Genomic DNA, 24,845 nt, shown 5'->3' on the forward strand with positions numbered 1-24,845 from the left:
AGTATGAAGGAGAAAAGTTTCCCGGGAAAGTTTTAAAAGTTATCAGTGGATATCCTTTAAAATCTGAATTAAAAACTATGTCCATGAGCGGATTTAATTGTCGTTGGCCAGAAAAAGACGATATTCTTGACTATGAAGCAGACGAAATATTAAAAAAAATTTATCCGCCTGAGCCAATAAATAAAAGAGGAATATTTTCAATAAACGACTTAAATTAATTCACATAACTTATTCTAAACAAATTTTTCTTTGTTTTATAAGCTATTTGCATGCATAATGTTCAGTTTTATCATATAATTTGTAATTTCAATATACAACTTTTAATTTTTTTATATAATTATTGTAAAACGATTTGAATACTTAAAGTAAGTTTTAATTACTTTTGCTTTCATGACTTTAAAGGCACACAACTTCTAAAAATGTTCAAATTATTCAAAATACGTTAATTTACTACGTACATATGTGAAATCTTAAGTACGTAATCTAAATAATATGTAGTTAGCAATGATTTTACTTTTTAAATTATCTTTTCTCTAGTCAACACTAGAAACTAATGGATTTTTCTGTTTTTTTTTATTGCTGTATCGATAAAATTTGTTTTTATGTTTTCAATAAATAAATAAAGTACATAGGAATGTACTTTTCACCCAAACGGCTTGTCTTTTTCCAAAAATATTTAAAATATAACCGCAAACCCATTTTTTATACTCAGTTGAGCAGAGCTCACAGAGTATATTAAGTTTGATTGGATAACGGTTGGTTGTACATATATAAAGGAATCGAGATAGATATAGACTTCCATATATCAAAATAATCAGGATCGAAAAAAAATTTGATTGAGCCATGTCCGTCCGTCCGTCCGTCTGTTAACACGATAACTTGAGTAAATTTTGAGGTATCTTGATGAAATTTGGTATGTAGGTTCCTGAGCACTCATCTCAGATCGCTATTTAAAATGAACGATATCGGACTATAACCACGCCCACTTTTTCGATATCGAAAATTTCGAAAAACCGAAAAAGTGCGATAATTCATTACAAAAGACAGCTAAAGCGACGAAACTTGGTAGATGAGTTGAACTTATGACGCAGAATAGAAAATTAGTAAAATTTTGGACAATGGGCGTGGCACCGCCCACTTTTAAAGAAGGTAATTTAAAAGTTTTGCAAGCTGTAATTTGGCAGTCGTTGAAGATATCATGATGAAATTTGGCAGGAACGTTACTCCTATTACTATATGTACGCTTAATAACAATTAGCAAAATCAGAGAAGGATCACGCCCACTTTAAAAAAAAATTTTTTTTAAAGTAACATTTTTACAAAAAATTTAATATCTTTACAGTATATAAGTAAATTATGTCACCATTCAACTCCAGTAATGATATGGTGCAACAAAATACAAAAATAAAAGAAAACTTCAAAATGGGCGTGGCTCCGCCCTTTTTCATTTAATTTGTATAGGATACTTTTAACGCCATAAGTCGAACAAAAATTAACCAATCCTTTTGAAATTTGTTAGGGGCATAGATTTTATGACGTTAACTGTTTTCTGTGAAAATGTGCGAAATCGGTTGATGCCACGCCCAGTTTTTATACACAGTCGTCCGTCTGTCCTTCCGCATGGCCGTTAACACGATAACTTGAGCAAAAATCGACATATCTTTAATGAACTTAGTTCACATGCTTACTTGAACTCACTTTATCTTGGTATGAAAAATGAACGAAATCCGACTATGACCACGCCCACTTTTTCGATATCGAAAATTACCAAAAATGAAAAAAATGCTTTAATTCTATACCAAATACGAAAAAAGGGATGAAACATGGTAAGGTAATTGGATTGTTTTATTGACGCGAAATATAACTTAAGAAACAACTTGTTACGGTCTGCTGCTACGGTATATGGCTGCGATCCCCTTGGGAGCGTATTCACGGGAACACACCTAGCGATGTGGCAAAGGTTGCGATGGAAAATATCAAAAAGGAAGGGAACACACAGACCTGCCATCACGAGCACAAGAAAATGGATGGAGTTTTTTTTGCCAGCAGATAGGCACGAGGAAAAAGAAAAAGGAAGAAAAATTTGGTCTTTTAGCACGAGGTTTCGGCCATGAAAGTTCAGCTAGATTGGAGCGAAAAGAAAAAAGAAAAATCTCCCAAAATTGGACAACAATAAGCGATTGTTTTCCCGCTATTTGTACTGCACATAATACACTACGATTATTATAAAAAAATTTTGTAGAACAGCGACAAGAAAGTCGCTTATCAATTAAGTTCATACGCTGATGGCCGAAAATGAAATTTTAACGAAAAGCACAAACAAAAAAAATGCTGCTAATTTATGTGGGACCGAATCTAACAACACTCAATTGTGTGGAGAAAATTTAAAAAGGTTACAGCACTTTTCTTTGACTGGGGTAATACATCGATTCCCACACGCTCGGGTGAATTGTTGAAAGCAGTGGAAAAGATCAGTCTCCGGTAACAACATCCAATTATCGCCACCAAGCATAAAACACCCATATATGAAGCAAATAACATAAGGACAATTGAGAAACGGCAGCAGCACGCGGCAGCGTAACCCAACGAACGTCAAAATTAGCACCAAGTCATCAAGTTCGTAAAGGTCAACACGAAGTCTATTGCCACCAGGTTCACTCGATCACCTCGGACCAGAACGCAACAACCACCAACAGTACCAACACCAACTACAACAACAACGTTTGAAACTGGGTGAGTCCGTTCCAACTCGGTGAAATTATATTATGTATCTATATGAAGTGATAAAATTCGTCACTTACAGATTATCGTTTCAAATTTTTGTAATTCATTCCAAGCACGCTTAATGAACCTAAAGACCCCTTTCTGTAACTCGATTCGAACATACGGTATATGAATTCGGACACTTTGGTGCTCTTAACTCTGTTGACCCGTCGGATAAGTGCAATGTAAAACCCGTTCTGTAATCTTGCGAATAAGAACCATTGTTCTGTAAAGCTTGTGAAAGGTCAATACAGTCAAGAAATAGAAAACCAAATTATAAAAGTTTGAGTTCTGCAAATAATTTTATTCCAGTCAAGTTACAGAATAGTGTCACTAGTACATATAGTACCTTACATTTTTGAATGTGTCACTCGGAACCATATTTTTTTTATATCCATACATGCGAAAGCCATGCGGATGGGTAATGCATTACACATTAGCGACATATGCCTTTCCGCGAGAAATTAGAATCTAGTCGCAACAAGAAATAGAGGATCTACGTCTTGGTGATCAGGAACAAATAAACTCTTTCTATAATTTTTTTGAAATATTTTTTTTACTGCTCCACTATGCTGTTGCGACTGAAACGTCACCTGAAAGTTCATAAATAATTTTTCTCTATATGATCACACGGCACAAGTTAGTATGTGTCAACGAAGACTAAAGCTATAAAAGCTTATTAAATTGTTACGAGAGTTTTGCCGACCATATCCATTGGTGTGGCAATCAAATTTCCATAGACTCGAGATAAGACAAATGAAATGAATTTAATACAATTGAACTTGTTGATATGAGAAAAGTATAATTAACGTAATTGGATACAATCGAATGCAATTATCATAAATTGGAACTTAGAAAAAAAATATATAAAAATTTTTACTAAATACAATCCAAAAGTAAATTTGAAGTTTGGACAACTATAATTTAAAATAGATGTGAAATAAGAAAATCTAATTAAATCCTAACAAAAGGAACATTCTAAGTTAGAAATAAGAAAATGTAAATGTTAAGAAGTCTGCAAACTCTGTAAGGCGGTCTACGATTTACTATAGGAATTTTGAGCCAAATAACTACATTTTTCTTAAGGTATTTTTTTTTACTCCAGTGTGCTTCGCTTGGTTTCCACGTTATTTGCTATGTACAAGCAGACCTATGAAATTAAAATCTATTCAGCAGTATGGAAATAGATTCGAAAGAGCATTTAGATGAATTCCACATTATTTTCAGCACATGACCTGTAAACCAGAGCAACAACCGCAACAATGTTATCAAACTTAGTTATAATAAGAAGGAATACAACTTCCTGTATAATTTTTTTTTTACAACAAAAAAAATGTTATATGTACATACAGCTGCGAACAAAAGAATAGCAGTCGAAGATATTAAACACCTTTTATTAGTAAAAGAAGGATCATTTATTTGATAAGCTGCAATAAACTTGCAACCAAACTTATTTTAGAACCATCTAAAAACGTTTAAAGCCCCTAAAAGGAATTATTACTTTGGCTTTACAAAGTAATATTCACTACTCATGTTTCTTAATACCGGGATCGAAATGAATTATGTCAATTAGATACTTATGTACAATTTCTTTGTTCGAAATTATTTCTTTTACTTCTTAAACAAGCATTTTATTCACCGTTTCCTCTGTAACTTAATGCGTACAACTTATTTTGAAGAAAGCAAATTTAGATAAAACTCAGGATTGATTAGTATATACATCTACATATTAATTTTTTTTAAATGATGGATTATAAATAAAAATTGTAATTAAAAATGGGAATGTTGGCATCTTCATTCTTTTAGAAGGCACGTAGGGTATACAGGTAAGGGGCCACCGAAATTTTAGGTGCGTCGGTGGCCATGGATTTTGAGGGTGGGTATAGGCACCGGGCGTCGCAACACCACCCGCGGCGCCCCCTCTGTATATTCGGCCCTTTTATCTTTCAGCTTTTTGTATATTATTTTTATTTTTCAGCGTTTTTTTTCCGAGTTTGATTTTAACGGTTAGTAACCGGTCATCTCCGGTTCGGTAATTTTTTTTTGCGTCAATTTCTTTTTTTTGCGGTTATTTTTTTTTATTTTTTTTTGAATTTTTAAATTTTGAATGTCAACGGTCTGTCCGTGACATCCGGTTCAGCCGGATGTTGTTTTATTTTGAATTTCAAGCGTTTTGAGTCGGTCTCTGCGCTTCTGTCAGGTTTTTTTGAATTTGACAGCTGTTGCTTTTGAACAGGCATGATATGACCATTTTCTCTGTTTATGGCGCAGGAACAGTAAGGTTGGCAAGGACCCGCCCCAGCCGACAATGACTAGCCACTGTGCACCACAACATCATGCCGACCGCCTTCCTTACTGCTTCCATCGTAAATGCGATACCATAACAAACTTTATAAAATGGTTGTGACACCTACCATATTAAGTAGAAGAAAATGAAAAAGTTCTGCAGGGCGAAATAAAAAACCCTTAAAATCTTGGCAGGTATTACATATATAAATAAATTAGCGGTATCCAACAGATGATGTTCTGGGTCACCCTGGTCTACATTTTGGTCGATATCTGGAAAACGCCTTCACACCACTCCCTTTTAAAACTCTCATTAATACCTTTAATTTGATACCTATATCGTACAAACTCATTCTAGAGTCACCCCTGGTCCACCTTTATGGCGATATCTCGAAAAGGCGTCCACCTATAGAACTAAGCCCCACGCCCTTTTAAAATACTCATTAACACCTTTCATTTGATACCCATATCGTACAAACATATAACAAAGTCACCCCTGGTCCACCTTTATGGCGATATCTCGAAAAGGCGAACACCTATAGAACGAAGGCCCACTCCCTTTAAAAAATACTCATTAGCACCTTTCATTTGATACCCATATCGTACAAACAAAATCTAGAGTCCCCCTGGTCCACCTTTATTGCGATACCTCGAAAAGGCGTCCACCTATAGAACTAAGGCCCACTCCCTTTTAAAATACTCATTAACTCCTTTCGTTTGATACCCATATTGCACAAAAGAATTCTAGAGTCACCCCTGGCCCACCTTTATGGCGATATCTCGAAACGGCGTCCACTTATGGAACTAAGGATTACTCCCTTTTAAAATACTCATTAACACCTTTCGTTTGATACCCATATCGTACAAACGCATTCTAGAGTCAGCCCTGGCCCACCTTTATGGCGATATCTCGAAAAGGCGACCACCTACACAACAACCACCACTCCCTTTTAAAACTCTCATTAACACCTTTCGTTTGATGCCCATATTGTACAAACAAATTCTAGGGTCACCCCTGGCCCACCTTTATGGGGATACCTCGAAAAGGCGTCCACCTATAGAACTAAGGCCCACTCCCTTTTAAAATACTCATTAACTCCTTTCGTTTGATACCCATATTGCACAAAAGAATTCTAGAGTCACCCCTGGCCCACCTTTATGGCGATATCTCGAAACGGCGTCCACTTATGGAACTAAGGATTACTCCCTTTTAAAATTCTCATTAACACCTTTCGTTTGATACCCATATCTTACAAACGCATTCTAGAGTCACCCCTGGCCCACCTTTATGGCGATATCTCGAAAAGGCGACCACCTATACAACAACCACCACTCCCTTTCAAAACCCTCATTAATACCTTTAATTTGATACCCATATCTTACAAACACATTCTAGAGTCACCCCTGGTCCACCTTTATGGCGATATTTCGAAACGGCGTCCACCTATATAACTAAGGCCCACTCCCTTTTAAAATACTCATTAACACCTTTCGTTTGATGCCCATATTGTACAAACAAATTCTAAGGTCACCCCTGGTCCACCTTTATGGCGATATCTCGAAACGGCGTCCGCCTATGGAACTAAGGATTACTCACTTTTAAAATACTCATTAACACCTTTCTTTTGATACCCATATTGTACAAACAAATTCTAGGGTCACCCCTGGTCCACCTTAATGGCGATATCTCGAAATGGCGTCCACCTATACAACAACCACCAGTCCCTTTCAAACCCCTCATTAATACCTTTAATTTGATACCCATATCGTACAAACAAATTCTAGAGTCACCACTGGTCCACCTTTATGGCGATATTTCGAAACGGCGTCCACCTATAGAACTAAGGCCCACTCCCTTTTAAAATACTCACTAACACCTTTCGTTTGATACCCATATTGTACAAACAAATTCTAGGGTCAACCCTGGTCCACCTTTATGGCGATATCTCGAAAATACGACCACCTATACAACAACCACCACTCCCTTTTAAAACTCTCATTAACACCTTTCGTTTGATGCCCATATTGTACAAACAAATTCTAGGGTCACCCCTGGCCCACCTTTATGGCGATATCTCGAAACGGCGTCCACCTATGGAACTAAGGATTACTCCCTTTTAAAATACTCATTAACACCTTTCATTTGATACCCATATCGTACAAACGCATTCTAGAGTCACCCCTGGCCCACCTTTATGGCGATATCTCGAAAAGGCGACCACCTATACAACAACCACCACTCCCTTTCAAAACCCTCATTAATACCTTTAATTTGATACCCATATCGTACAAACACATTCTAGAGTCACCACTGGTCCACCTTTATGGCGATATTTCGAAACGGCATCCACCTATAGAACTAAGGCCCACTCCCTTTTAAAATACTCATTAACACCATTCGTTTGATGCCCATATTGTACAAACAAATTCTAGGGTCACCCCTGGTCCACCTTTGTGGCGATATCTCGAAACGGCGTCCACCTATGGAACTAAGGATTACTCCCTTTTAAAATACTCATTAACACCTTTCATTTGATACCCATAACGTACAAACGCATTCTAGAGTCAACCCTGATCCACCTTTATGGCTATATCCCTAAATGGCGGCCACCTATAGAACTATGGCCCACTCCCTCATAAAATACTCTTTAATCCCTTTCAATTGATACACATGTCATACAAACACATTCCAGGGTTACCCTCGGTTCATTTTCCTACATGGTTATTTTCCCTTATGTTGCCACCATAGCTCTCAACTGAGTATGTAATGTTCGGTTACACCCGAACTTAACCTTCCTTACTTGTTTAAATTTATAACGGAAATAGGAACGCTTTTGCACGCAGTTAGGAACCGGCGCAAATTTTCGCACGGATTTGGGAACAAAATACGTTTGTCGAAATATGCGTATAAAGCGTAAAGTTGAAAAAAAATTTTTTTTAATAAACATCGTAAAGTCCGTAATAGATCTCTGAACCCACAGAAATAAAAAATGGATTTCAACTGCTTTTTGCTGGGCCAAGATATCACTTTAAAACTGGGCATGTCTTAATAGTACGTAAATAGGTACACTTACCTTATTCTTCAAAAATTTCCCATTTCAGGATTTGTCACAAAAACGCCCTATATTAAAATTACAGTGAAGAAGGCCTTATCTCAGAATGCTTTTCATTAACTCCCTCTTGAACTTATTTATGCTCAGATAGGAAGTTTTTGAAAAAAATGTTGAGATTGTATATTTTTCAATAAAATTCTAACTTACGGCATTCTTCAAAAAAATTCTGAAAGAATGACCAAACCAACAAAACTCTTTATCAATTCACGAAATATTTAGTAGAAAATGAAATATTTCCCCCAAAACCTGTTGGCATTTGCAAATTTATTATCACTACTAATATTCTACTAAAGGTACTTTTCTACTACAATTTTCGCTGAAGGGAGTTGAATTATTCCCCGTTTTCCTTACTTCGTAAAAGCAACCCGTCCATATTTTTAAATATGGGAGTGTCAAAGCCCTGTCATCATTGGAGAACAAACCTCTAGTAATTGAATCATGATTCTTCAGTAAGAACATTCGACTCGATGGGAAATAAAATATTTGGGCAGTTTACAACAGTGTCGTATTCATGTAAAACTTTAAAATTTATGTTGTTTCCATGGTTTCCAATATAAAATTTGATTGAAGCATGGCACACAGCTACGACCTAATTAACTATAGTTGTGCTAACCATGTTTTTTTTAGGATTTTTTATTAAAATGCACCTACTTTTTTCCAGATTTATCTATTACAGTTTTCCTTCTAAAACGCTCAAACACTCAAGCAAATTATTTTGTATTCCTCGTGCAACCCAAGCGTGAAGCTTTTTATTTGCAACTATGTATTTAACTTTTTTCATTCTTTTGTTTTCAAATTGATTTCGAAAAGCGTGCTGGAAGAACCAATTTAAGTCAATAGGAAAGTAAAAAAAATCTTGAGCGTTAAAATGAAACTTACTGCTTTATTATTCTTTTTTTCATAGAACAGTTTGACCTACACTGCTTTTATACTTTGAAATCATTCTTACAGTAAAATTGTATTTAAATGTTAAATTATATCTTTCTATGTGTGATCGATTTTTGCTGACCAATTTGATTTTATTAAATTCAGAATTATTATAGGCTTGTATGGTCAGATATTTGAACAGTGCAAGATTAAACTTCACTTATAAACCCGACGTTTCGCCAAGCTCCTTTCTGCCCAACCTAAAAAATACAAAATAAACGCTGCAAAAAACATAATAAACAAAATATTCACATTGAGTCACAATCAGTTTTTAAATTCCAACAAGGAAAAAATTTACAAATTGCTTACTGACAACAACTACCCGAGCCAATTAGTGAAGACCCTAATAGAACAGAAATTAAAAGAGACTAACAAAAAGCAACATCATACAACAACCACACAAACACCTACCGAAACAAAACAATACCACAGCATCACCTACATACCAAAGTTCACAGAAAAAGTTCACGCAAACATAAGAGAACAAAAACGAAATATTTCTCTAGCATACAAATCCAACTGGACTCTCTCCACTATATTTACCAAGACAAAAAGCCCAGTAGAACCACACCAACAAAACAATGTAATCTACCAAGTACAATGCAAAGGTGGAGAAAACACACAATGCGACAAAATATACATAGGGACGACGAAAAGAAAATTGGGAGTTCGACTAGCAGAGCCCGAAGCGGACATAAACAAAAAGAAAAGCGGCACGGCACTTGCTCAACATATTCTAACACATGGACACACCGCTGATTTACAAAATACAAAAATAATAGACACAGAGAGGAAAGAGAAAAAGCGGTACACACTAGAGAGTTTTCACATACTAAAAAATAGAGAGAAAACAGTAAATAGACTAGAAGATACTGATCAAATTGCGGCAGCATATCTATTATGCTTATGATTTGAAATTAGTTTTGACAAATATACCAAACATGCATGGTATTATATACTCCTATGAGTTTTGTGATATTTTATTTTAATTATTATTTCATGTGAGTTTCTTTTTTCCGCATTTAATGTTTGTGTCATGATTTAACAATGTTTATGTTCCAACTTGTTTTTACAAATTTGTCTTTGTTACTGTTATTGTTTTTAAATAAAGATGTCCAGCCCCTGAGGATGCCAAGGAGTATATCTTTCTATGCTAAACCAATTTTCAGAGAACGAAAGCAGTAATCTTATAACTTTAAACGAGCAATTGTTGTTGTTGTAGCAATGCTCGCCCCACCTAATAGCCGCGACCGATCACAAATTGTCATCAATATCCTCTAACGGGATTCCAAGGAAACTTGCCGTTTTAACAGGGGTTGACCATAAGGAAAGGGGTGTTAGAGGCGTTGGTTCCACATTACAATTGAAGAGATGGTTGGTGTCATGTGGGGACACGTTGCAAGCGGGGCATACATTTTGTATGTCGGGGTTGATTCTGGATAGGTAAGAGTTTAACCTGTTACAGTATCTAGAACGCAAGAGTGACACGCGTTTCCCTGGGGAGTATGCGTTCCTCTTCCGCAAGTTTTGGATAATTTTCATTAAGCACTGGATTCACCGGGAAATTCCCGGCATAAAGGTCCGACGCCTGTTTATGGAGTTCACCAAGGACCTGCTTGTGTTTTTTCACTTCATACGGCTGGGTTCTCAGGTGCCGTATTTCCTCAAAATGCTTACGGAGATGACTCCTTAAGCCCCTAGGCGGTGCTGGTTCATCAATCAGATGTCTGTTGGGATGCCCAGGTTTCTGAGTATTCAACAGGAACTGTTTGGTCAGCATCTCATTTCTCTCCCTGATGGGGAGTATTCTCGCCTCATTAAGCAGATGGTGTTCTGGGGACATAAGAAGACAGCCCGTGGCGATTCTGAGAGCAGTATTCTGGCAGGCCTGTAGTTTCTTCCAGTGGGTGATTTTTAGGCTTGGCGACCATATGGGTGACGCGTAGCACGTAATCGGCTGGCTAATTGCTTTGTATGTGGTCAAGAGCGTTTCTTTATCTTTTCCCCAGGTACTGCCAGCAAGGGATTTGAGGATTTTATTACGGCTCTGAATTCTGGGAACATTTGTGGTTGCGTGCGCACCAAAATGTAGATCCTAATCAAATGTCACACCCAAGCTTTTGGGGTGTAGGACAGTCGGTAGCGTAGTGCCATCGACGTGGATGTTCAATATGGTCGACATTTGGGGCGTCCATGTTGTAAATAAGGTCGCGGAATATTTAGTCGGTGATAATGCCAGGTTTCGCGAGGCGAAAAAACTGGAGAGATCAGGGAGGTAGCCGTTTATTTTATTGCATAGCGCATCGATCTTTGGGCCTGAGCCTGTGGCCATTATTGTGCAGTCATCCGCGTAGGAAACGATTATGACTCCTTCCGGTGGTGAAGGTAGCTTAGATATGTAGAAATTAAACAAAAGTGGGGATAGGACACCAACCTGTGGCACCCCTTGTTTAATTCTCCTTGGTTTTGATGCTTCGTTTCTAAATTGCACCCATGCCTGCCGACCACCCAGATAATTTGCGGTCCACCTTTTAAGACATGGGGGAAGGGTAGACCCTTCCAGGTCCTGCAGTAACGAGCCATGGTTGACCGTATCGAAAGCTTTTGATAGGTCTAGCGCTACGAGTACTGTTCTATGGTGGGGGTATTGATTTAAACCGCAATTTATCTGGGTGCTAATGGCATTTAGCGCGGTGGTAGTGCTATGGAGTTTTCTGAAGCCATGCTGATGAGGGGCTAGCTGCAAATTTGCTTGGAAATAAGGGAGCAAAATGGCTTCAAGCGTCTTTGCCACTGGCGATAGGAGAGATATCGGACGATACGACTCACCTATGTTAGCTGGTTTCCCAGGCTTTAGTAGCGGGATCACCTTGGCCATTTTCCATTTCTCAGGTATGACAAAGGTGGAAAGAGACAGATTGAAGACATGCGCTAAATATTTGAAACCCTCTTTCCCTAGGCTTTTAAGCATTGGCATGGCTATGCCGTCTGGGCCCACTGCTTTGGATGGTTTAGCACAACCAATGGCGTCCTCAACCTCTTTAGCGGTGATGGTGATTGGTGACGCGCTGAATTTGTGTTTATGTGCGTGTCTATTGGCTCTCCGTCTATCTTTGTCGACCGTAGGATGCATTATATATTGTCGGCAGAAAGCGCTTGCGCATTTTTTCGCGTCCGACAGCACTTTGTCGCCAAAGGCGATGGAAATTTTGTCTTTGTGCTTAGTCGGATTCGATAGGGACTTTACGGTGGACCAAAGTTTACCCACACCGGTAGAGAGGTTACAACCTCTTAGATGCTCCTCCCATTTCGCTCGCTTGTGTTCATCCACAAACAATCTGATGCGTTGGTTTATATCCCTTATTTGGGGTCGCCTGGATCAAGCTGTCTTATAAGGTCACGTTCTCTCGCTAAGTTTGCGGCCTCCGCCGGGAAGTGGGGCCGGATTTCGGGAATTCTCCCGGCGGGAATGAAATGTGCCGATGCGGATTTAATGACCTTACGGAAGGCACGCTCCCCTTGGCGGGCATCAGTCGGGATAGGGAGGGCAGCAAAGCGGCTGTCTGTAAAAGATTTATATTCTTCCAATTTCCTTTTTTGAAGTTTATGAAAGTGCGTTTTTCAGTGACGATGAAGTCGGCGGTACGCTCAAGCGAAATAAGCATGGGCAGGTGGTCGGATACCAATGTTACCATGGGCTGCCAGTTGACGCAGTTTACGAGTTCTGCGCTCACGATAGAGATATCTGGCGAGCTGTGACAGCTTCCTACCATACGTGTGGGGGCGTCGTTTCTTCTTTTTGATCCGCCAACATCTCACCCCCTACTGTCCGCCCGCAAGTTTGAATGCCATAGATTATGATGGGCATTGAAATCACCTAAGATAATGCGATTGTTGCCAGTGAGTAAGGCCCTGATATTAGGGCGGTATCCACTGGGGCAACAGGTGGCAGGAGGGATGTAGATGTTGACGATTTCTAGGTTTGCATCGCCTGACCGGACAGATAGGCCTTGACGTTCTAAGACATTGTCCCTGCGGTCGATGCCAGGATCAAATATATAATATTGCATAGAGTGGTGTATGATAAACGCGAGACCGCCTCCATTTCCGCTCTCGCGGTCTTTCCTGTGGACGTTATACCCAGAGCAGGTCTGCAATGCAGATCTTGCTGTGAGTTTAGTCTCTTGAATCGCAGCAATGCGGATGTTGTGCCGCTTCATGAAATCGACTATCTCCGTAATCTTCCCAGTTAGTCAATTAGAGTTTAACTGCAGGATTCTGAAGTGCATAAGGGGAGACGTCGCCACTCTGGGGGTAAGTGACGGGTGACTACGCCTGGGTTGTGGAAGGCCAGGACGCAGTTGCTGTTGTGGCCCTGGGACTGGGCGTCCTTGGGCAAGCATTGGGGTACCTGGATGATTTGCGTTTGCGACCTGGCAACATGACGCGATGAAACCGTCGGGGGGTTGCCGTCGCGGAGACCAGAACATCTGGGAAAGTGGCACCACCCAAGGCAGGAGCTGCATTGGGCGGATGTCGCAAACCTATATATTCTGTGCTGGCAGACGGTGCAAACGGAGGTAGGGACTAAGAGTCTGTTTCCCTGACCTGCACGATTGCTGCCGGAAAAGAGGGGGGGAGAAGACGGGGGCAGGGGCTGATGCTCAGAATTGCTACCAACTCTACTACGAAGGTAGTAGTTATGAGTGGTATCAGCTGTTTGAGTTGTTGGCGCCGTGGGGCGCGAGCAGCAGCGGGTACTTGTCGTGGCTTGCTGAGCAGCGGGGCTGCTGGAAGGTAGTAGGGGGGGGGGGCTAAGGCGTAGACTACGGGACGCCCTTGGACGTGAACAGCAAGGAGCCACAAAATATTTATAAAAGTTACGTGGACGTCGGGTTTTGGGATCAAGCCCAGAACAACCTGTCCGATGCAACCATCCCTTGCACGAGACACACTGAACAGAGTATGACCGTCCTAAAAAGATTCTTTTCCGGCAGATGCAGCAAAACCATTTCTCAGGACCGGGGTCAGGAGACGGACCCGGATTGGATTCGATGCCTTCCCGGAGTAAGAGAATATGGAGCAGTCCTGCTGCAAGGAGCTGCTGGGAGGATGACAATTTGTGGGAGGGACGAAACAAATTAGATGGGGTCACACTGAAATGACAGTCCTTGGTCGGGAAAAATCCCGAGTCGCTCCGGTACATAGAACCGACTGCCTTGGGAAGCGAAACGAGCAATTCTTGATTGTTTGTATAGCCGACCGATCTCGGGAACGGCTCAACCAATTTAAATGAAATTTGGCACAGAGATAATGTTCACCTTCTAAGACTTTCTACCTAGGTGTTGCCACTCAGAACGTTTCTCAAGGTTGCCACCTATTCGAAATTAAAAAAAAATTCATGAGATATGCCGGTATGGGTATCAAACGAAAGGTATTTCACTCCGCATTACAATAGGGACACTTTTGAGTAGGGTTGCCATTTAGAGTTGCCACCTATTCGAAATTAAAAAAAATTGCATGAGATATGCCGATATGGGTATCAAACGAATGGTATTTCACTCCGCATTACAATAGGGATATTTTTTAATGGGGTTGCAATTTAGGGTTGCCACCTATTCCAAATTAAAAAAAAAATGCATGAGATATGCCGATATGGGTATTAAACGAAAGGTATTTCACTCCGCATTTCAATAGGGACATTTTTGAGTACGGTTGTCATTTAGGGTTGGGGCAGTTAGACGAAATAGTACTCTACTTACTCATATTCTATTAAAGCTTTAAAGGAGAACATTAAAGTTAAAAATCTTCGTAAAAAATCGTACATATGATTCGACTTAATTTTCTTAATTTCATACACGCTAATAATATTGAAATGCATTATCAAGGCACCGTGGCAAATTCTAGCAAAATATATTTAAATGCATATTTTTGGCAAATATGAAATGAATAATTGCAATTTCTCACAGATTACTATTAGAAAGATTTCTCACCATAGCAAAAATATATCTCAGCATGGGAATTTACTACCGTTGAACACTAGAGGCATATGTTCAATTTGAAAACGACATTTAACCATTTAACTACTTAGCAACAGATGGCGCCTAGGGATGTAATTTGACATTTAATTAAACTAACGGCCATATTCTCTGCACTTGACAAATTGTCAATAAGTTGACAAGTAATCAAGATTTTTATCAAGTTGAGAAATATTTCAATTCTGTGCATAACTTGACAACTCTAAAAAGCTCTACGGCCTGTGCTTTTCACCATACTGTGGTGACCTAAATAAAGGAACAGAAATCAGCTGTTTAGTGCAACAATCGCGAAATGGAATAAACGTAAGAATTAAATATTGTTCATTATTTTTTGTAACAAATATTTTAAAATCATGGTTTTTTCAAGGAAATCAAAAGTGGAACGTGCTACGCATGAGCAATTGGAGCGATATGTCTCATTTTATGCTGCTAACCCCGAAATGGGAATAGGAAAAAGTAATCCGCGGGGTTTTTTCGGGGTCGTTTCGACATGGCTTTGGAGATTCCCTCGGGGTCATTTGGGGGTCATTCCTGGATGGTTTTGGGGACTCCCTCGGGGTTATTTGGATGGTTCATTGGCCATTCCTGGATGGTTTTGTGGACTCCATCGGGTCCTCCCGGGGTCATTTGGCGGACATTCTGGAATAGTTTAGGGGAATCCCTCGGGGTAATTTGGGGGACTTTCCGGGATGGTTTTGGGAACTCCCTCGGGTCATCCCGGCGTCATTTAGTGGTCATTCCGGGATATTTTTGGGGACTCCCTCGCGGCCATTTTGGGGGTCATTGGGGGATGGTTGGGATGACCACTATATAACGCTGGTACGACCCGCTGGACTCTCCAAAATCATCCCAGAATGACCCCCAAAATACTCCGAGGGAGCCCCCAAAAACATCGGGAACGCCCACTAAATGACGCCGGGACGAACCGCTGGAGTCCCCAAAACCAGCCCAGAATGTCCCCAAAATGACCCCAAGAGAGTCCCCAAAACCATCCCAGAATGTCCCCCAAATTACCCCGGGAGGACCCGATGGAGTCCCCAAAACCATCCCGGAATGTCCCCCAAAATAATAGCAAAAGTAATAAATGTTCCTCCATTTTCTCTCGATCGCACAATAACAGAATTCTTATTTAAATTTATCCGTATAAATTAAATTATCAATTTGTCAGCGAAAAAGCTTTTTATTTTTTACATAGAATAGCAATTACTTGATAAATTGTCAAACTTGACAAATAAGCAAGATGGTGAATTTGTCGAGTGCACAGAATAGGGCTGTAACTGATAGTTGTCATTCGTGAAATTTACAAGTTTTTGGAATGTAATAAAATTGTGAGATTTTCAATTTTGAAATTAATAATTCGGCGCATGGAGGTACTCGACCTAAATAACTTAGTTCTCGATTTGACTAATTGTCATAACAATCCCTTATACTAGAGGCTGGAATTACGCATTTAAAATTTTTCATTTCAGTTCATTTTGCGATTAGTGTTTGATATGTTTTTAAAATCTATTTTTAAGGAAATCAAATATTGGTAGTCAAAATATATAATATATGTACATAAAAAAAGTAGAGTTTGATTAATGATGACATGTAGAACAAAGTATGTTATGCGTCATACTTGAAGATTGCCTAGCAAAGCTCGGTCGACCAAGTACTATTTATTTTATACTGTTTTCATGCCTTGGAAAATCGAAATTTAAGATACTCGAAATAGGTATAAAGCAAATTTAATATAAATGAAATTTAAATTTTTAATGATTAATTTTTAATTTATTAATAATTTGAGAAAAAATTGTAACAACGTGATGTCAGGACGAACAATGCGACAGCTGTTTCGGCTATACTTTATAAATCTCTTCAAAGCCTCTCTCCCGGGAGTGGGATTCGAAACCTCACTTCTACGATGGTTGAACTGTTGTAAAACAATAAAAAATTACCTACGAAGGTAAAGGTTACAGCCACATCAAATACAATACAAACATGGGGAATATACATGCATGATAATGAAACAGTACAGTAAACAAAAACGGAAGCTAGCAAAACAAAAGGAGCATTTCAGATTTCCTTTGAAGTGTAAAAGATATGACTCAGCACCAAGTCTTTTAACAAACTCAATGGTAGGGTAAGACAACAACTACACAAAAGGAAGTTATTATTTCTATAGTTATATAAAAGTTATTATTTCTATAGAGATAACACAAACCAACATTAACATCAAAACCACCAAGGACTACATATACCATGCTGAACAAGAACTAAAGCTTTGTCTAAGTGAGACACGAAGCACACACATACACCAAAAATAGAATCACTGAAACAACAATAATTACGAAATCTCGGTATTAACACAAAGAACAAGACACACATAGATAGTTTTCCCAAAGGAAGTAAAGTGGCTACTCTCTCTCGGGGGAAATTCACGATCCCTACAACAAAAAAAAAATGCAGTACAATACATATAACTGCGGAAATCGAACAAGTGATATAGAGTTTAAAATCAACTCATCGGAGAAGTTTATCCGATGTACACAACAAAATGAAAGCTTTTTAAATAAAAACTATATAGTTATAACAGAGGCAGACAAAGGAAACTGGGCGGGGATGCTTTTTTTTTTTTTTTTTATGGACGTTGTGGCAGCGCGCTGCCCTCAAGTGGCCCAATGAAACCATGCTAATATATATATATAATAACTTTTTTTTTTTTGCCGAGTCTTTGATGGGTAGCGGTTTGTCAAGCGTCGCGATCTGAGACTGCTCAGCTACAGAAGAGATTTCATCAGCGAAGCGTAATACTTAAAGGGAACAGAAGCAAACGTATTATACATTAATTATTAATAGAGGTTAGAACAATCTTTTTTATAGAAAAAGGGAGTCCTAGCTATCAAACGTGTTTGAGTGAGAGTTATAATCTTGGCATAAACGCCGAAAAGGTTCATTTTGTTCGAAATTCGTTCTACATTGTTTCAGCAGAAGAGGTTTGAAGTGTCTCGATGACCGAGAGGGAACGCAAAAGTTCACTTCATTCAGAAGAAATGGGCTCGAAATTGATCCATTTAAAAGTTTTGTCACAAATATTACACCAAGCATTTCCCTTCGACTAGCAAGAGTTGGAAGATTGATAAGCTTTAATCGAAAAGGTGGAAGATTAGTTAAAGAGTCCCTTTGAAAATGTCTTAAGGCAAATAGTAAAAATAGTTTTTGTATTGATTCGAGACTGTCTGCATGGGCTTCATAACGCGGATTCCAAATTATTGAGCCGTATTCTAATATTGCCTAACTAATGTTGTAAAAAGTGCTTTAGTTATGTAAGGGTCGTTAAATTCTTTTGACAACCGTTTAACAAATGCAAAAACACCTTTGCCTTTTTTTGTTGTTATATCGGCCTACTGATTTTAAGATCGCGGGTTCGAAACGAGCTCAAGGCCTAACAATAATTTTTTATCATTATTATTGTTATGATAAATTTTTCCTTAATTGAAAAAATTTTTAAATTAGAATAGAAGAAAGAAAAAATTTAGACAACTGACAAAGCTCGTTGTATAGATCCATTTCGGGAACTGCTAAATTCCTTCATCGGCAACGTTTAGGCGCCGCTGCTATAACCATTCATGCCGTTTAAAAAACCGCTGTGATGGCTGAATGGTTATAGCAGCGGCGCCTAAACGTTGCCGATGAAGGAATTTAGCAGTTCCCGAAATGGATCTATACAACGAGCTTTGGCAGTTGTCTAAATATTTTCTTTCTTCTATTTTAATTTAAAAATTTTTTCAATTAAGGAAAAATTTATCATAACAATAATAATGATAAAAAATTATTGTTAGGCCTTGAGCTCGATTCGAACCCGCGACCTTTGCCTTTATTCACTGTAGCATTAATATGAAGAATGAAACTAAGTTTGGAATCGATCATGACTCCCAAGTCAATAAAATTATTTAAAGTTTGTAGACTATAGTTTTTAATTGTATATGAAGCTGGTGGCGAAATTCTCCGAGAAAAACCGATGAATTTGCATTTTTTGAGATTGAGCGGCATATAATTTACGTTGCAGCAGGTAACCAAGTGATTTAAACCCATTTGAAGTAAGGAATGTTCCTCAAACGAGGCACATGATTTGAAAAGTTACATCAAGATTTTTGAGTATTTAATTGTATTAGATATATCGTTTATGAACAACAAGAACAGAATCGGACTGAGGTGGCTGCCCTGAGGAACACCAGAAGAAACATTGATGACCCCAGAAAGTGTATTTTTAAAGATTACTGTTTGCGTACGATTACCAAGATACGAAGAAATCCAACATATAAGACGGGGTTGAAAACCAAGTTGATCGAGCTTATGAATAAGTAATGGATGTGATACTTTGTCGAAAGTTTTACTGAAATCGGTGTAAATTACATCAGTGTGAAGGCCTTTTGTAAATCCATTAGAAACGTGAGTAGTAAATTGCTGATAGGTGATTTGCTCTTACATAACCCATGTTACGAGCTTGCAATTATGGGGGAAATAGAGAATGTTAGGTGGTGGGTAACAATAGCCTCAAATAAATTTGGGATAGCGGATACCTTTTTCAGGGAAAGCCATCCTGATCATCCTATTGATTTCTTCTACTTTGGTCGTAGGGTTTATTACGTCTTCTAGGGTTGGTTCCCTAGTTATTCCTATAATCGTCCAGAGCTTTTTTAATACATCTATTTCTTTCTCTAGGTCCCCAGTTTTTAGAGTATTTTCGTCCCACCTTTGGAGGGGGAATTTCGACAAGTCCCTCTGCATGTTAATTTATTCAATTAGTATTAACTCAAATAGGGAGATAGTTGTGACTTTCAATAGTAAACAAATTTTCAATAGCAAAAATATAATTAAATCTTTTTTTTTCAAAACATTCCACAATTTAAGGGTTTGTTTCTATGAGGTCTATCTAACATTTTAACATTTAGTCTTTTCATTTTACTTAAATTATTTTTCTGAATTCACCTAGTCCTAATTAAAAAAAATTCCTAAGCAAAAACAAAAGTTTTTGCTATTGGTTTAGCGTCCATGAGGCCGCTCAATTGATTCTAAATTTTATACTTATTTTCTATTGCTGCCAGTCTTATTTTCCCAGGAGGTCCTATTTTGCTGCCAATCAAAATTGCTCAATTTTCCTTTCTGTGGTATTTATTCCACTCTTTTTATGCGTGGTAATTGCGGTTTGTTGATTGCCATCAAATATGTTAAAGTTTGTTTATCGGGTATGCCTTTGCTCTGTTTTACTTTCTCATGCTGCCTTCACCCAGAAAAAAACTTCTCCGTATTGAAGAAAAACAGCTATAAAAACGAAGAAAAATGCGAATGAAATGGCACTTAAGAGATTTTATCCTCATTCGCATGGCCAAAATTTCTTCAAAATTAGGAAAAATTACTTGTTTGTTTTAATGAAAAATATGCTTCGAATATAAGGGATTTTGTACAATTGAAGTAAATTATGTATTTAAATCATGGAAGAGTTTACTCTGAAATAAATATGTTATCTCTTACTATGAACAAGAAAATAATTGTTGTAGAGAAATTTTATATAAAGTCAGAGTAAATTTTATACTCAAAGCAAGCAGTATTTTCCTAAATAAAGGTATTGTTTTCTTCCTTTTGAAGATAATATCTTGCTATTATTATTATTATATATAATAAAACGCTCATAAATGTAAGGTTTTCATAAAAGAAATATTTATTAAACTTTTTATTGATAAAGAAAGAATTTTAAGATGTACATACATATGTGTGAATCGATGAATTTTTTAATTCGCTTATTTGTAATATTTCAGATAACAGTCATTAATATTGACGTACTTATATTTAAAAATTATGTACAGTATTGGCATATACATAGTAAGTATTTTATTATTAAAAAAAGAATTTTGGTCGCAAAAAAGTTTGACTGTTTACAATGTACGTGTGGATTGGTGGGTATTTCAATTCATTTGCATTTATGATTTTAAATATACTACTTTTTGAATCTATTTGATACGACAATTAGTGACGATGATACTTTAAGACATTTATTAAATTACAAAATAAAAATACTTCTTCGTTTATAACCAAAATTTCCAATACTTGATAGGGTACCAAAGTTGGGGTGTTAAAAAATATAAAGTAGTCTCTTTTATATGTTGTGCCACATAGTTTAAAACTTGAGTGGCACATACAATGGTCAATACTGTCTTCAGAAAGTATATTTATGATTTTATCAAAGTATTTTGATGACGTCGCTGCATTCTTTTTGCTGCTTAACGTGTGAGTAATTTCCTTAAAATTAAAAATTATTTCAGAGAAATTCATACAAAATTTCAAAGCCAAAGATAACGTTAAATTTATTCTTGAGGTAATATTTTTCGAATATGATTTCAACTGTCTGTGCTTAGATTCAAACGGCAGCGTCCACAAATATTTTAAAGGACCTGACATTTGAATAATTCCACAATAGTGAGTGAGGAGATGGTGCTTTGGTTTAAGAGTGTCATTGAAAAGTTTAGTATATTCCTTGTTGTGGAATATAATACGATCTTTTAAATTGTCTATATCCGATTTAGTATATTCAGACAAAAGTAATAAATCTAAAAGCTCTATAAGGTTTAAAACGAATTTCCACAAGTTATCACTCTCATCAACTGCGTCGCCTATATTCAATGGGAAAAAATGAGCAAATGTTAACATTTCCCTTCCCGACAATTTTAAGTTAAATGTTTTTAAATTCTGCATCTGAAATGGTGGAGAAGAGTTTCCCACTTCAGTCTCGCCATACGCAAATGTTTGTTTACGAATGTTTAAAAATTCTATATCAAATATCTTTTGTTGAATATAATGTAAAATTATATGGCAAAATCCGTATTTAGAAATGCCTTCAAAGATGTCATGAAGTAAATCTACAGAGAAGTTCTCCGTTACGTGGAAATTATTGACATTATTAAAAATGGAAAACTCTCTTATGCCAATTGTTTCGAAATCGTCCAAAGAAATATCGTAAGCGTAATTTTGTTTGTTTCTTAATTGACTTATATCTTCAATAAAGGCGCATTTGGCTTCACTTTTATCAATTTTGCAAAATCGGCAATAATGTTTGGAGGAAAACGAACGAGAAAATCCTAGAACATTGTTAAGCGCTAAGTTATCTCCAATTATCAAGCCAAGACATAAATAAATTCTTTTCTTGCCATTCGATGTTTCAATTTCAATACCATTTCTTTCCAAATCGTTTAACATTTCTATCAACTTATAAAATGATTTGCCATTACCAAATTCTTTTACATCTTGTGACTTAAAAAGTGCGGCTATAAAAATACTTTGAAGCTTATGTTTTATAGAAGTTGGTGCCATGGGAAAGGAATAATATGCTGCCAAAACTGATGAACTATGTGAACCTAAGGGATTGTTAACTTCGAAGTCGTCGAAATATAGAAAATACGGGATTACGAACTTATTTTTAAAACTTTTAACTTTAGTTTGCCAAATATCACTATTTACAAAATTCTTTAAAACTTCGTTATTAGCGGATAAACTATCTGGATTTTTGTGAAAATGTTCGTACATGCCTGGCAATTCAAAAAACTTTTTTGTTTGAAATTTAATTGGAAATAGCACACCCTTTACCAGTGCTGCATCTAATTGGTTTGTGTGTCTAGTTTGTAAGCTAATTATTGAATTATTGATGGTGATAACTTGTGCGCTTTCATATAAATTCAAATCTTTAAGAGTTTTAATAAATTTATATTCTGAACTTAATTGTTCAAATGGATCGCTACATACAGATACTAATTCTTCAATACTGCTTTTAATATCGTCTTTACTTGTAGAATCGAAATTGTTTAGTAAATTATTTAACTGATTCTTCAAAGGACACAGAATCATATTTGTCACATCTTTCTGCAACTCAAGAGTTTCTTTTCTAGGACAATTTTTTTTGTCGTATTGTTTCATGGAAAGTTTGAGGCATCCAATTTTTAGAGTTTCTTGGCTCTCATTTAAACTTACTAAGCTACTGAAATTATTTGTACTTTGATAACAAGTATCTAATATTAAGTTAGGTACGATTGAAGTAGTATCACATGAACTGTCGATTACTTGTTCTTCATTGTTTAATAAAATACTGTTATATCTTTTGTTTTCATTACGCATATGTCTACAAAGCGTTTTAAGATTAGTAAATGATTGGTTACAAGTTGTATATCCACATTTATACATATCATTTGGTGATAAGCAATGAATAATTTTGAAATGCCTAAATAAATTTTCGCATTGTTCGAAAGATTGTTTACATACAAAACATTTAATCTCCACTTCCATTTTCAATTACTTTTTTTATATCATTTAATACTGCACACAAAGTACTACTTTTTTCATGTGATTTCAAAGTAAAGTCATAAAAAAATTGCTGGATAAAAAGCCAAATAGATTTGCATTCAAAAGGATACTTAAGATTAAGTACATGGAATATCTTAAAGCATACATCAACACATTTTATGACATTATCAAACTTATGAAATATATTTGCGAAGTAAACAAAATATTCTTTACATTCAAAAAAGTTCTCTCCTATAGCACATATTATGGGTTGAATGGTGTCTTTGTCTTTATAATTTTCATCAACCATTAATTTAAGCTTCGATTGAAGCTCAGAATTTGTTGCTGCGCATATTATAAATCTATTTCTAGAATCTTCAATAGTGGGCTTTACTAAATGTTTCTTGTTCGTTTGCTTGCTCCCTTTATATATTCGGCTAGCTGGAACTAAAACTGAGTGTAAAAGGTATCATATAACAGAATCCGTTCCGCCTGAAATTAATTTGATCAATAAAATAATTAAACTCATTATTCCATTTTAATACATTGGTTAATTTGTTCTTCCTTAAAAAGCTTCCAGGTTTCTAAACTGTGCGAGTCTTTTATATAAATGTTAAATAGATGGCGTACTGCTTGCGTAAAATGGTTCCATTTTTCAAACAACAAATTCTTCTTTCCTGGATACAATTTGTTAAAATCAGCGTCAATCTATAATTCAAATATGAAAGCAATATAACTTTACTCTTATGACTTACATTCAAACTCATTGGGCCTCATGCCTTAAAGAGGAGTATTTGGTCAGATTCGACTTGGCTAATTTTTGGTAAAACGTGGACTTTAAAATACATAATCTATTTTTAAGCATGAGGCCCAATATATTATGAGTTATACCAATAAATGTCCAAAACTCTGCTTATATATGGGCCATTCTTGCAAAATAAAATCAAGGGTTGTATCAGCCTCCAGCATTTGATGTCTCTCCTCAAAAGTCAATATCCATTTGGTTTCCACTTCATCAAATGGCTCGACGTTGTATTTAAGCCACGATTTTTCTTCAGTGTGGTCTGTGAAAGGAATAGTTTAATTTCATTTATTATAAGCGGTTTTTTTCTACGAGTATATGTATATTAATGTTGAAATGAACAGTTTTGTTGCAGTATCACCCGATCAAATGGTAATAAAATGGTGAAATATATTATATATAAATTTTGGTCTTAATTGAAGACACTCCTTTACCGTCTCTAATCAATGCAAAAATTTTTATGTTATATTTCTCACCATTTTTCTACCGCTGGGACGGGTGAGGCTAAAAAATTCGTTCATTTAATTTTTAATGATCACCTTCCACACCCACTCTGAATCCCTCTAACACTCCCCTTTCCTACTTACATGTACAGAAGTTCCTTTC

The 24,845-nt window shown here is 36.8% G+C and overlaps 1 protein-coding gene across 14 annotated transcripts in view; it reads left to right on the forward strand.

Moving 5' to 3' along the window:
• Nucleotides 1-24,845, forward strand: part of ey (eyeless) — a 2,912,801-nt gene that overhangs the window by 888,832 nt on the left and 1,999,124 nt on the right. The window lies entirely within an intron of this gene.

This window comes from Eurosta solidaginis, chromosome X, assembly GCF_040869045.1.
Source record: "Eurosta solidaginis isolate ZX-2024a chromosome X, ASM4086904v1, whole genome shotgun sequence".
Taxonomy (NCBI): domain Eukaryota; kingdom Metazoa; phylum Arthropoda; class Insecta; order Diptera; family Tephritidae; genus Eurosta; species Eurosta solidaginis.